Source organism: Oncorhynchus masou, unplaced genomic scaffold, assembly GCF_036934945.1.
Source record: "Oncorhynchus masou masou isolate Uvic2021 unplaced genomic scaffold, UVic_Omas_1.1 unplaced_scaffold_3271, whole genome shotgun sequence".
Classification (NCBI taxonomy): Eukaryota; Metazoa; Chordata; class Actinopteri; order Salmoniformes; family Salmonidae; genus Oncorhynchus; species Oncorhynchus masou.
Genome location: NW_027009684.1, coordinates 1 through 15252, shown reverse-complemented (window position 1 = coordinate 15252; position 15252 = coordinate 1). Strand labels below are relative to the sequence as shown.

Sequence of the window (15252 nt, the reverse complement as noted above, 5' to 3'; positions counted from 1 at the left end):
TCTCATAGAGGGTAGGGTAGACACCACATGATCCTGTCTCATAGGAGGGTAGGTAAGACACCACATGATCCTGTCTCATAGAGGGTAGGTAGACACCATGATCCTGTCTCATAGAGGGTAGGTAGACACCACATGATCCTGTCTCATAGAGGGTAGATAAACATGATCCTGTCATATAGAGGGTAGGGCAACATGATCCTGTCTCATAGAGGGTAGACACCACATGATCCTGTCTCAGAGGTAGATACCACATGATCCTGTCTCATAGAGGCAGGTAGACACCACATGATCCTGTCTCATAGAGGGTAGGTAGACACCACATGATCCTGTCTCATAGAGGGTAGATAAACATGATCCTGTCATATAGAGGGTAGATACAACATGATCCTGTCATATAGAGGGTAGATAAACATGATCCTGTCATATAGAGGGTAGGTAAATATGATCCTGTCATATAGAGGTAGATACAACATGATCCTGTCATATAGGAGGGTAGATAAACATGATCCTGTCATATAGAGGGTAGATACAACATGATCCTGTCATATAAGGTAGATACAACATGATCCTGTCATATAGAGGGTAGATACAACATGATCCTGTCATATAGAGGGGTAGATACAACATGATCCTGTCATATAGAGGGTAGATAAACATGATCCTGTCATATAGAGGGTAGATACAACATGATCCTGTCATATAGAGGGTAGATAAACATGATCCTGTCTCATAGAGGGTAGATAGACACCACATGATCCTGTCTCATAGAGGGTAGATAAACATGATCCTGTCATATAGAGGGTAGGTAGACACCACATGATCCTGTCATATAGAGGGTAGACACCACATGATCCTGTCATATAAGAGGGTAGATAAACATGATCCTGTCATATAGAGGGTAGATACAACATGATCCTGTCATATAGAGGGTAGACACCACATGATCCTGTCATATAGGGTAGATAAACATGATCCTGTCATATAGAGGGTAGATACAACATGATCCTGTCTCATAGAGGGTAGGTAGACACCACATGATCCTGTCATATAGAGGGTAGATACAACATGATCCTGTCATATAGAGGGTAGACACCACATGATCCTGTCATATAGAGGGTAGATACAACATGATCCTGTCATATAGAGGGTAGATACAACATGATCCTGTCTCATAGAGGGTAGATAAACATGATCCTGTCTCATAGAGGGTAGATAAACATGATCCTGTCATATAGAGGGTAGATACAACATGATCCTGTCATATAGAGGGTAGATACAACATGATCCTGTCATATAGAGGGTAGATACAACATGATCCTGTCTCATAGAGGGTAGATACAACATGATCCTGTCATATAGAGGGTAGATACAACATGATCCTGTCATATAGAGGGTAGATACAACATGATCCTGTCATATAGAGGGTAGATACAACATGATCCTGTCATATAGAGGGAAGATACAACATGATCCTGTCTCATAGAGGGTAGATACAACATGATCCTGTCATATAGAGGGTAGATACCACATGATCCTGTCATATAGAGGGTAGGTAGACACCACATGATCCTGTCTCATAGAGGGTAGGTAGACACCACATGATCCTGTCTCATAGAGGGTAGGTAGACACCACATGATCCTGTCTCATAGAGGGTAGGTAGACACCACATGATCCTGTCTCATAGAGGGTAGGTAGACACCACATGATCCTGTCATATAGAGGGTAGGTAGACACCACATGATCCTGTCTTATAGAGGGTAGGTAGACACCATGATCCTGTCTTATAGAGGGTAGGTAGACACCACATGATCCTCAGATATATAGAGGGTAGGTAGACACCACATGATCCTGTCTTATAGAGGGTAGGTAGACACCACATGATCCTGTCTCATAGAGGGTAGGTAGACACCACATGATCCTGTCTCATATAGGGTAGGGAGACACCACATGATCCTGTCTTATAGAAGGTAGACACCACATGATCCTGTCATATAGAGGGTAGATAAACATGATCCTGTCATATAGAGGGTAGATACAACATGATCCTGTCATATAGAGGGTAGATACAACATGATCCTGTCATATAGAGGGTAGATAAACATGATCCTGTCATATAGAGGGTGGATACAACATGATCCTGTCATATAGAGGGTAGATACAACATGATCCTGTCATATAGAGGGTAGATACAACATGATCCTGTCATATAGAGGTAGATACAACATGATCCTGTCATATAGAGGGTAGATACAACATGATCCTGTCATATAGAGGGTAGATACAACATGATCATGTCATATAGAGGGTAGATACAACATGATCCTGTCATATAGAGGGTAGATACAACATGATCCTGTCATATAGAGGGTAGACACCACATGATCCTGTCATATAGAGGGTAGACACCACATGATCCTGTCATATAGAGGGTAGATACAACATGATCTGTCATATAGAGGGTAGATAAACATGATCCTGTCATATAGAGGGTAGATACAACATGATCCTGTCATATAGAGGGTAGATACAACATGATCCTGTCTCATAGAGGGAAGATACAACATGATCCTGTCATATAGAGGGTAGATACAACATGATCCTGTCATATAGAGGGTAGATACAACATGATCCTGTCATATAGAGGGTAGATACAACATGATCCTGTCATATAGATGCTGACAATATTCATCTACGCAGGATGCTCAGCGTAAGAAAGTAGCCCTAACGCCCAGAGCCAGAATTCATATCCTTATCTCACTGTTCTCTTCTCTCTCTTGCTCGTCCTCCTTGACTAGTCCATGGAGCAGGAGGCAGGGAGGAGGAGCAGAGTTACCAGGGCAGGTCCAAGCCGTTCCGTCAAAGCCTCCATCACTGGTCTCCTAGCTCTGGATCTGCAGGCTGCTGTTCTACCGACACTTGACCGAGTGGACAACCAGCGGCGGAAGAATGTCCGGTCATCTGTGTTCGGTTCTCTGATGGCACTTCGCTCGGGAGGACTTCCTGGGCATGGGCTGGTGATGAGACTGTGCCTGGCACTGCAGGAGAGCTTCGGGAAACTTCAGGTAGGTAGCCTAGAGGTTAGAGGTTAACTTCAAATCAAATCAAATCAATTTATTTGTCACATACACATGGTTAGCAGATGTTAATGCAGTGTAGCTTTAAATGCTTGTGCTTCTAGTTCCCACAATGCAGTAATAACCAAATAAGTAATCTAACTAACAATTCCTAATCTACTGTCTTATACACAGTGTAAGGGGATAAAGAATATACATACAGGATATATGAATGAGTGATGGTACAGAGCAAGACAGTGATACAGTAGATGGTATCGAGTACAGTATATACATGTGAGATGAGTATGTAAACATAGTGGCATAGTTAAAGTGGCTAGTGATACATGTATTACATAAGGATGCAATGATGATATAGGAGTACAGTATATACGTATGCATATGAGATGAATAATGTAGGGTAAGTAACATTATATAAGGCAGCATTGTTTAAAGTGGCTAGTGATATATTTACATCATTTCCCATCAATTCCCATTATTAAAGTGGCTGGAGTTGAGTCAGTGTCAGTGTGTAGGCAGCAGCCACTCAATGTTAGTGGTGGCTGTTTAACAGTCTGATGGCCTTGAGATAGAAGCTGTTTTTCAGTCTTCGGTCCCAGCTTTGATGCACCTGTACTGACCGCCTTCTGGATGATAACGGGTGAACAGGCAGTGGCTCGGTGGTAGATGTCCTTGATGATCTTTATGGCCTTCCTGTAACATCGGGTGGTGTAGGTGTCCTGGAGGGCAGGTAGTTTGCCCCGATGATGCTGTGCAGACCACTACCCTCTGGAGAGCCTTACGGTTGGAGGAAGGAATGAAGTTGCCACCAGGCGGTGATACAGCCCGCCAGGATGCTCGATTGTGCATCTGCAGTAGCTTGTGAGTGCGCTTGGTGACAAGCGAATTTCTTCAGCCTCCTGAGGGCTGAAGAGGCGCTGCTGCGCCTTCTTCACGATGCTGTCTGTGTGAGTGGACCATTCAGTTTGTCTGTGATGTGCATGCCGAGGAACTTGGGGTGCTGTAAGTAGCCTGGAGGTTAGAGGTTAACTTCAGGTAGGCAACCTATAGGTTAGAGGTTAACTTCAGGTAAGTTATCTAGAGGTTAGAGGTTAACTTCAGGTAGGTAGCCTGGAGGTTAGAGGTTGACTTCAGGTAGGTAACCAGAGGCTAGAGGTTCACTTCAGGTCGGTGACCTAGGAGGTTAGAGGTTAACTTCAGGTAGGTGACCTAGAGGTTAGAGGTTAACTTCAGGTAGGTGACCTAGAGGTTGACTTCAGGTAGCTGACTCCAGAGGTTAGAGGTTAACTTCAGGTAAGTTATCTAGAGGTTAGAGGTTAACTTCAGGTAAGTAACCTAGAGGTTAGAGGTTAACTTCAGGTAAGTAACCTAGAGGCTAGAGGTTCACTTCAGGTCGGTGACCTAGAGGTTAGAGGTTAACTTCAGGTAGGTGACCTAGAGGTTAGAGGTTAACTTCAGGTAGGTGACCTAGAGGTTGACTTCAGGTAGTTGACCTAGAGGTTAGAGGTTAACTTCAGGTAGATGACCTACAGGTTGACTTCAGGTAGGTAACCCAGTGGTTAGTGGTTGACTTCCGGTTGGTAACCAGAGGTTAGTGGTTGACTTCCGGTTGGTAACCTAGAGGTTAGTGGTTGACTTCCGGTTGGTAACCTAGAGGTTAGAGGTTAACTCCCCAGGTAGGTAACCCAGTGGAGTGGCTGACTTCAGGTAGCTGACCAGAGTTTGGATTCCTCAGGTAGGTAAATCAGAGGTTAGTGGTTGATCTGTGTTGGTAACCAGAGGTTAGCGGTCTCCCTCATAAAATAGGTCCTTGACCTCAACAGACTTCCTGTATAAACTAATGGTTAATCAAATAAGAGGTGAGAGCTTTGTTGTTCCAAACCCAGTTTGACTGGAAACATCCAAGATAACGGACAACAAAGTCTTCTTTGCTGTTCTTCAGCTGGGCCAACCTAGTGGCGACACAAACGGGAGGATGAGGTGAGGTTAGTGATTGAAAACACCTCCAGAGTGGAGATCTAGAGGTTAGCTGCTGTTTCCCCTGGTCCCTGGTCCTGGCGGTGACTGCTGGCTGGCAACCTAGAGGTTAGTGGTTGACTTCAGGTGAGAATCAGAAGGTTGTTTGGAGGCTGTTTCAAATGACACCCTAGAGGTTATGTGCACTACCTGGAGTAAAAGCAGGCAATCATGAGGGAACGGGTTGCAAACAGGATAGAACCATAGTAACAAGTCCATTCATGTTGACTAGTATCCATAATATGTTTAGCATAAACGAGGAAGAATTGACAAAGGGACCAGTGAAGCAAGGTTAACTATGACAACGGGTGAGGGAATCTTTGACCTAGGAAAGTTGACTAATCAGCATTAAGAGGAAAAAATAATACATTGATTGTGGTTGACTTCAGGTAGGTAACCTAGGACGTTGTCCTGACCCTTGTGTTGGTGCACCTAGGCATGGCTTCCGGAGGTTCCAGACGACGGAACTGGACGGACTGGGATCCTGGAAACAGAACTAATGAAGAAGAATCAGGAAGCCCAAAGAGGGGAGAGCTTTGGAGGCCTGGCGTTCCAAACCCAGTTCCTGCAGCAGCAGATACGATTCATCTTCCAGATGGGAAAGAACCTGATCTTCAACCAGGACCTGAATGTCCAGCTAAGGCGTCTGGACAACGAGAGGGTCAGCGGCCAACTGGGGTTCATGAACGAGGTGAGGGAGGATATAATGGCACCCTATACCCTACATAGTACACTATTTTAGATCAATTCACCAACTTTGACCAATGAATCAGCTCACTAACCTGCTTTCTCCAACTTTCTATCTTTCTCTGGTCCTCTCTCTGTCTCTCTCTGTCTCTCCTCTCCTCCCTCTCTCTCTCCCACCTATCTCTCACTCTCTCTCTGTCTCTGTTTCTCTCTCTCTTTCTCTTTATCTCTCCCTTCCTCTCCCAGGTGAGGAAGGAGATGTGGCTGTTGTCCAGGTTCATCCTGTTCATGGAGTGTTTGAGCAGAGGAGGATCCGCGTGGTTCTGAGATCACTAATCTGGACCGATGTGCTCCTAAGAAGATCGTTGGTGTCCTGGGATGCTATCAGTATATCCTCTGATGAGGAGTCCCCTTTATCTCTCTGCTGGCAGTCAACGAGGAGAATTCTGGTTCAACAGGTACATATTGTATAATCAGTCAACCCTGAGGTTCTGGTTCAACAGGTACATATTGTAATATCAGTCAACCCTGAGGTCCTGTTAACAGGTACATATTGTGTTATCAGTCAACCCTGAATTTCAGTCAACCCTGAGGTCCAGTCAACAGGTACATATTGTGTTATCAGTCAACCCTGAGTAAACCCTGAGGTCCTCTGTCAACCTGAGGCCCTAGGTTCAACAGGTACATATTGTATTATCAGTCAACCCGGAGGTTCTGGACAGGTACATATTGTAAAATCAGTCAACCCTGAGGTCCTGGTTCAACAGGTACATATTGTGTTATCAGTCAACCCTGAGGTCCTGGTTCAACAGGTACATATTGTATCATCAGTCAACCCTGAGGTCCTCAGTCAACCCTGAGGTCCTGGTTCAACAGGTACATGTTGTGTTATCAGTCAACCCTGAGGTCCTGGTTCAACAGGTACATATTGTGTTATCAGTCAACCCTGAGGTCCTGGTTCAACAGGTACATATTGTATAATCAGTCAACCCTGAGGTCCTGGTTCAACAGGTACATATTGTATAATCAGTCAACCCTGAGGTCCTGGTTCAACAGGTACATATTGTATAATCAGTCAACCCTGAGGTCCTGGTTCAACAGGTACATATTGTATTATCAGTCAACCCTGAGGTCCTGGTTCAACAGGTACATATTGTATTATCAGTCAACCCTGAGTCAACCCTGAGGTCCTCAGTCAACCCTGAGGTCCTGGTTCAACAGGTACATATTGTATTATCAGTCAACCCTGAGGTCCTCAGTCAACCCTGAGGTCCTGGTTCAACAGGTACATATTGTATCATCAGTCAACCCTGAGGTCCTCAGTCCAGCCCTGGGGTCCTGGTTCGACAGGTACATATTGTGTTATCAGTCAACCCTGAGGTCCTCAGTCAACCCTGGTTCAACAGGTACATATTATATTATCAGTCAACCCCGAGGTCCTGGTTCAACAGGTACATATTATATTATCAGTCAACCCTGAGGTCCTGGTTCAACAGGTACATATTATATTATCAGTCAACCCTGAGGTCCTGGTTCAACAGGTACATATAGTGTTATCAGTCAACCCTGAGGTCCTGGTTCAACAGGTACATATTATATTATCAGTCAACCCCTGAGGTCCTGGTTCAACAGGTACATATAGTGTTATCAGTCAACCCTGAGGTCCTGGTAAAACAGGTATATATTATATTATCAGTCAACCCTGAGGTCCTGGTTCAACAGGTACATATTGTAATATCAGTCAACCCTGAGGTCCTGGTTCAACAGGTACATATTGTGTTATCAGTCAACCCTGGAGGCCCTGGTTCAACAGGTACATATTGTAATATCAGTCAACCCTGAGGTCCTGGTTCAACAGGTACATATTGTAATATCAGTCAACCCTGAGGTTCTGGTTCAACAGGTACATATTGTAATATCAGTCAACCCTGAGGTTCTGGTTCAACAGGTACATATTGTATCATCAGTCAACCCTGAGGTCCTGGTTCAACAGGTACATATTGTAATATCAGTCAACCCTGAGGTCCTGGTTCAACAGGTACATATTATAGTCAGTCAACCCTGTGGTCCTCAGTCAACCCTGAGGTCCTGGTTTAACAGACACATATTGTATTATCAGTCAACCCCTGAGGTCCTGGTTCAACAGGTACATATTGTATTATCAGTCAACCCTGAGGTCCTGGTTCAACAGGTACATATTGTAAATATCAGTCAACCCTAGAGGTCCTGGTTCAACAGGTACATATTGTAAATATCAGTCAACCCTGAGGTCCTGGTTCAACAGGTACACATTGTATCATCAGTCAACTCTGAGGTCCTGGTTCAACAGGTACATATTATATTATCAGTCAACCCTTAGGTCCTGGTTCAACAGGTACATATTGTATAATCAGTCAACCCTGAGGTCCTGGTTTAACAGGTACATATTGTAATATCAGTCAACCCTGAGGTCCTGGTTCAACAGGTACATATTATATTATCAGTCAACCCTGAGTCAACCCCGAGGTCCTCAGTCAACCCTGAGGTCCCGGTTCAACAGGTACATATTATATGATCAGTCAAATCAACCCCGAGGATCCTCAGTCAACCCTGAGGTCCTGGTTCAACAGGTACATATTGTGTTATCAGTCAACCCTGAGGTCCTGGTTCAACAGGTACATATTGTGTCATCAGTCAACCCTGAGGTCCTGGTTCAACAGGTACATATTGTATAATCAGTCAACCCTGAGGTCCTGGTTCAACAGGTACATATTGTGTTATCAGTCAACCCTGGGGTCCTGGTTCAACAGGTACATATTGCATTATCAGTCAACCCTGAGGTTCTGGTTCAACAGGTACATATTGTGTTGTCAGTCAACCCTGAGGTCCTGGTTCAACAGGTACATATTGTATAATCAGTCAACCCTGAGGTCCTGGTTCAACAGGCACATATTGTAATATCAGTCAACCCTGAGTCCTGGTTCCTCAGGTCAACCCTGAGGTCCTGGTTCAACAGGTACATATTGTATAATCAGTCAACCCTGAGGTCCTGGTTCAACAGGCACATATTGTAATATCAGTCAACCCTGAGTAAACCCAGGTCCTCAGTCAGCCCTGGGGTCCTGGTTCAACAGGTACATATTGTGTTATCAACCCTGAGGTCCTGGTTCAACAGGTACATATTGTATAATCAGTCAACCCTGAGGTCCTGGTTCAACAGGTACATATTGTATAATCAGTCAACCCTGAGGTCCTGGTTCAACAGGCACATATTGTGTTATCAGTCAACCCTGAGGTCCTGGTTCAACAGGTACATATTGTAATATCAGTCAACCCCTGAGGTCCTGGTTCAACAGGTACATATTGTAATATCAGTCAACCCTGAGGTCCTGGTTCAACAGGTACATATTGTATCATCAGTCAACCCTGAGGTCCTGGTTCAACAGGTACATATTGTATCATCAGTCAACCCTGAGGTCCTGGTTCAACAGGCACATATTGTGTTATCAGTCAACCCTGAGGTCCTGGTTCAACAGGTACATATTGTAATATCAGTCACCCTGGGTCCTGGTTCAACAGGTACATATTGTAATATCAGTCAACCCTGAGGTCCTGGTTCAACAGGTACATATTGTATAATCAGTCAACCCTGAGGTCCTGGTTCAACAGGTACATATTGTATCATCAGTCATCCCTGGGAGGTCCTGGTTCAACAGGCACATATTGTGTTATCAGTCAACCCTTGGTCCTCAGTCAACCCTGGTCCTGGTTCAACAGGCACATAGTATAATCAGTCAACCCTGAGGTCCTGGTTCAACAGACACATATTGTATAATCAGTCAACCCTGAGGTCCTGGTTCAACAGGCACATATTATATTATCAGTCAACCCTGAGGTCCTCAGTCAACCCTGAGGTCCTGGTTCAGACAGGCACATATTGTGTTATCAGTCAACCCTGAGGTCCTCAGTCTCCCTACTGGACAGGCACATATGTATAATCAGTCAGCCCTGAGGTCCTGGTTCAACAGACACATATTGTATTATCAGTCAACCCTGAGGTTCTGGTTCAACAGGCACATATTGTAATATCAGTGGAAACCCTTTTTAAACCCCAAGGTCCTCAGTCAACCCTGAGTCCTAAAAACAGGACATATAAGTGTTATCAGTCAGCCTGAGTCAGCCCTGGGAGGTCCTCAGTCAACCCCTGAGTCAACCCTGGGGTCCTCAGTCAACCCCTGAGGTCCTGGTTCAACAGAGTTGTCAGATTTATTTCTATACATATGAACAACAACTTACAGACAGACGTATACAAACAATGGCCAGACCCGCAGGCTCACACCCCCATTCGGACCACACCCCCATACCGGACCACACCCCCATCCCTAACCACACCCCCATGCTTGACCACCCCCATCCTAACCACACCCCATCCCTAACCACACCCCCATCCCTAGTGCCTGCATCATTGTTTTCCACTTGGCCTTAAATTGTGCCAATTCGTTCTCTCGTCACCCATGCTATTTCAATAATAAATCATTAGATGTTTTCGTTGTGTTAATGATGGCGGATCATTTGATTTAAACATTCTTTTACGTCTTTTTTTGTTCAAGATGAGTGATGAGAAGAGAATGGTCCAGCCCGTTGGGTATCTCCCTACGGACATGCCATGTCTTGAAATATGCAGACGGATTTCTACAGTTTTAATCAACAACAGCGGTCACAGAATTAAGCCCTGTGGAAGACGCTTTTTAAATTCCAGGGTTGAGTTCAGTACTAAACAGAAATAAGTATATACAGTATAGTAGTAGTAATAATACTAATAATACAATCTGGGTAACTGTTGGGACCCTCATGATAAGAATAAGTCATACACAGTAAAGTATATCCCCTATAGCAGTGGTTCCCAACTCCAGTCCTCCAGTACCCCAACAGTGGTTCCCAACTCCAGTCCTCCAGTACCCCAACAGTGGTTCCCAACTCCAGTCTTCCAGTACCCAGTGGTTCCCTCCAGTCCTCCACTGCCCACAACAGTGGTTGGGAACCACTGGGGTACTAGAGGACTGGAGGTTGGAAACCACTGTTGGGGTACTGGAGGACTGAGGAACCACTGTTGGGGTACTGGAGGACTGGAGGACTGGAGAGGGAACCACTTTTGGGGGTACTGGAGGACTGCAGGGAACCACTGTTGGGGTACTGGAGGGCTGGGGTACTGGAGGACTGGAGGGAACCACTGTTGGGGTGGGGCTGGGGACTGGAGGGAACCACTGTTGGGGTACTGGGGTACTGGAGGACTGGAGGGAACCACTGCTATAAGTGTATATCTTCCAGAGCTGCTTACAAGAGGGACAAATAGAGGTCTGGTCTTGAAAAGCCTCAGCACTGAAATGTTGACTATTTAAATGATTTACAGTGGAAGAAAGTTAATCAATATAATGAATATTATTTACCATGAAAAAATGTAAATGGGAAGACGTGCCTTTCATTACTAGCGAGCACAGTTTGTTTCTCTCCAACAGGTGAACTATGCAGATGGGTGCTTCAGTAAAGAAGACAGAGCCTATGCCTTCCTGAACCGCATCGTGACCCTGGCCTTCACCATACCGCCGCTCTGCCACACCTCCAAGCACAAGGTGTTCTATATGAAATGGATACATTGTATCAAATAACTCAGCGTTTGCTGCCATTCATAATCTGTAATGCTTCCAAAATGTGTAAAAACAAAAATCTATTCTCTCTCTCTCTTTCTCTCCATCTCTCTCCCAAGGTGTTCTACAATATCGTTAGCGGCCAATCAGAGATCACGGAAGAAGCCAAGGGTCATGGGTCAAAGGGGATCGAGCTGAGAGAGCTGGACCTGGGCAGCCCGAAGTCATCCCTCTCCTGGATCGAGAGCACCCCCCAAACAAAGGAGACGTCAAGTATTCTGACGGAGGCCAGTATTCCTTTGATAGACAACAACCACATCAAGGAGGCGCACGTGGCGTTTGCGCTGAGTGAGGACGAGGTGGACAAGACGATAGAATCTGCACTGGAGAGCATCCTGTCCAGTAACAGAGGGAACCTCCACCACTACATCTCTGATGACACCATGTCCATGAGACGGGTCATCAACTCCATCAGGGTCACCATGGTGCTCATGGAGGCTCTGAAGACTGAGCTGCCTCCGCCAGAGAACATCGCTGCCTGGGTACTGTAACACCCCTCTTTATGTTGTGGAGAGAGAGGGAGGGAGGGAGGGAGGGAGGGAGGAGGGAGGGAGGAGGGAGGGAGGGAGGGAGGGAGGGAGGGAGGATGAGGGAGGGAGGGAGTGAGGGAGGGAGGATGAGGGAGGGAGGAGGGAGGGAGGGAGGGAGGATGAGGGGAGGGAGGGAGGGAGGGAGGGGAGGGAGGGAGGGAGGGAGGGAGGGAGGGAGGGAGGGAGGGAGGGAGGGGGAGGATGAGGGAGGGAGGGAGGATGAGGGAGGGAGGATGAGGGAGGGAGGGAGTGAGGGAGGGAGTGAGGGAGGGAGGGAGGGAGGAGAGGGAGGAGAGGGAGGGAGGGAGGGAGGGAGGATGAGGGAGGGAGGAGAGGGAGGGAGGGAGGGAGGAGGATGAGGGAGGGAGGGAGGGAGGGAGGGAGGAGGGAGGGAGGGAGGGAGGGAGGATGAGGGAGGGAGGGAGGGAGTGAGAGTGGAGGGAGGGAGGGAGGTGAGTGGAGGTGAGTGAGGGAGGGAGTGGAGGGAGGGAGGAGTCATACAAATCATAAGATTAGAAAAACGTATGTCGGTTGGGGCGTCTGATATGTTTGTTGGCCTTTACTGAAAGCATTGTGGGGATAGAAAACATGGACTGGACTAACTGTAATGATCACGGCATTAGAGTAAAACATGGAATGGAATTCTGTATGTCAGTCTGTAATGTAATGAAAACATGGACTGGACTAACAGTAATGATCATTTAGAGTAAAACATGGAATGGAATTCTGTATGTCAGTCTGTAATGTAATGAAAACATGGGCTGGACTAACAGTAATGATCATTTAGAGTAAAACATGGAATGGAATTCTAAGCAACAGTTTGTAGTGTAATGAAAACATGGGCTGGATTAACAGTAATGTTCACCACATTACAGGTCGTTCTTGCCAACCATTGGCCCTGTCGTCTCAGCTGGATCCTACAGTGTCTGGAGGACGAGCAGCAGAGAGCAGAGATCGATGACGCCGTCGGGACGGCGATAGTCGTCGATGAGTCCAAGGCTTTGTGGGAGGTCTGCTAAATGGCATATATTATTGCAATTAAATTCTACATTATTATTTAATATATTATTAATACATTATTATCTACATTATAATAGGTGTTCAGCGACTCGAGGATGGAGCTTCACATGATGAGGGAGGAGATCGAAGACCTGCTGGAGCAGGACGGAGATCCAGAGATGTTTGAGATGTTCCTCAAGGTGTCTGTTCCGTTTACGCTCCTTCGAGACAGATTTGAACCAGCGACCTGTGTTTGTGTGTGCATCTCTCCAACACTTCATCTTCATCTTCCAATCCTCCAGGTGCATTTCCAGTTCAGGGTGAGGGACGCGGAGAGGTTCAAGCTGACCACGGTTAACCTGGATCATTCTATCAGGGGGGAGCTGGCCCGGATCAGAGGGACCACCGGACTGAAGAATTCTGGGTGGGGGAGGAACCTGGCTCCTCTCAACATCAGGACTGTTATCAACATGACCTCTGAGGACGTCTGCAACGCGGTAGGGGGTTGGTTGTGTCCCACATGGCACCCTATTCCCTATATAGTGCACTCCATTAGACCAGGGTCCATAGCCACCTTTAGACCGCAGATGAATACAATAAAGATGTTTTTTATTTTAGTTAACTAGGCAAGTCAGTTAAAAATAAATTCTTATTTACAATGACTTGTCTATGAGCAGTGGGTTAACTACCTTGTTCAGGGGCAGAACGACAGATTTTTACCTTGTCAGCTCAGGGATTTGATCTAGCAACCTTTTGGTTACTAGTCCAACGCTCCAACGGCTAGGCTACCTGCCTCCCCTAACATGTTAAACTGAAATGTTCTTTCTATGTTCTGCATCTTTCCAAATTCCCCAAAAGCTGGCGAGGATGAACCTCCCTAAGAAGTACGCAGACATCGTCCGTAGCAATGACCTCACCGGCCAGGCGCTGGTCTTCGGTGATCCCGACGACCTCAAACAGCTGCTCCAGATGACCTTCGGGGAGTGGACAACCTTCAGACTCCACTTCCTGGGTATCGGTGGGAGGGCCCAAAGTGGAGCCAAGGCCACGTCCCTAAACCCCAAACAACTGACCAATCAGCAGTCCAAACAACCTCATTTCGGTCCCCACAGCCACGGGTCAACATTAAATCTGTCTTTTTCTTGATGCCTTGGCGAGATGGAGATGCATGATAAACGGAATGGTCTGTGTATTGAGGTGTAGTACCCATGAGAACCTACCTACCTATTGTGTAATGACATTGAACTGCATTCCTCTGCCAGCTCCTGTCGAGCGTTCAGTTGCTCAAACCAGGGTAAAGTTCAAAGGAATGCAGTTCTTTTAACTGGTTAATAGTTACTTAGATTACATTTTCTATTACATTTAGTTACATTTAACTGGTTAATAGTTAATAGATTACATTTTTCCACCACTAGGTGGCGCTGCCATTGGCTACATGTCAAAGAGACTTACTGTCAACCAACAAAATAAAATAACACACAGAACCATTTAAAAATGCAAAAGTATAACAAAAAGGGTCTCTACTCGTATTACAGAGTGGTAAAAGATTCGTTCGACACCAAGTTTAACTTTGTAGCACCTGCAGATGAAATATGGTCTCAGAGGAGGAGCCTGGGTAAGGCTGAAATGTCCTAAATATACAGACTTCTTTCAATTATTTATCAATTATGCTTTTAGATACAAATGTCAATAATATGTCAACAATCCTACCAGTGGAGGCTGCTGAGAGGAGGACGGCTCATAATAATGTCTGGAACGGAGCGAATGGAACGGCATCAAACACCTGGGAACCATGGAAACCATGTGTTTGGTGTATTTGATACCATTCCGTGGATTCCGCTCCAGTCATTACCACGAGCCTGTCCTCCCCAGTTAAAGTTCCGCTCCAGTCATTACCACGAGCCTGTCCTCCCCAGTTAAAGTTCCGCTCCAGTCATTACCACGAGCCTGTCCTCCCCAGTTAAAGTTCCGCTCCAGTCATTACCACGAGCCTGTCCTCCCCAGTTAAAGTTCCGCTCCAGTCATTACCACGAGCCTGTCCTCCCCAGTTAAAGTTCCGCTCCAGTCATTACCACGAGCCTGTCCTCCCCAGTTAAAGTTCCGCTCCAGTCATTACCACGAGCCTGTCCTCCCCAGTTAAAGTTCCGCCTCCAGTCATTACCACGAGCCTGTCCTCCCCAGTTAAAGTTCCGCTCCAGTCATTACCACGAGCCTGTCCTCCCCAGTTAAAGTTCCGCTCCAGTCATTACCACGAGCCTGTCCTC

The 15252-nt window shown here is 46.1% G+C and overlaps 1 pseudogene; it reads left to right on the top strand.

The window, feature by feature from the left end:
• Positions 1 to 2699: 2699 nt before the first annotated feature.
• On the top strand, positions 2700 to 15246 carry LOC135534341 (NTPase KAP family P-loop domain-containing protein 1-like; annotated as a pseudogene).
• The last annotated feature ends 6 nt before the right edge of the window (positions 15247 to 15252 follow it).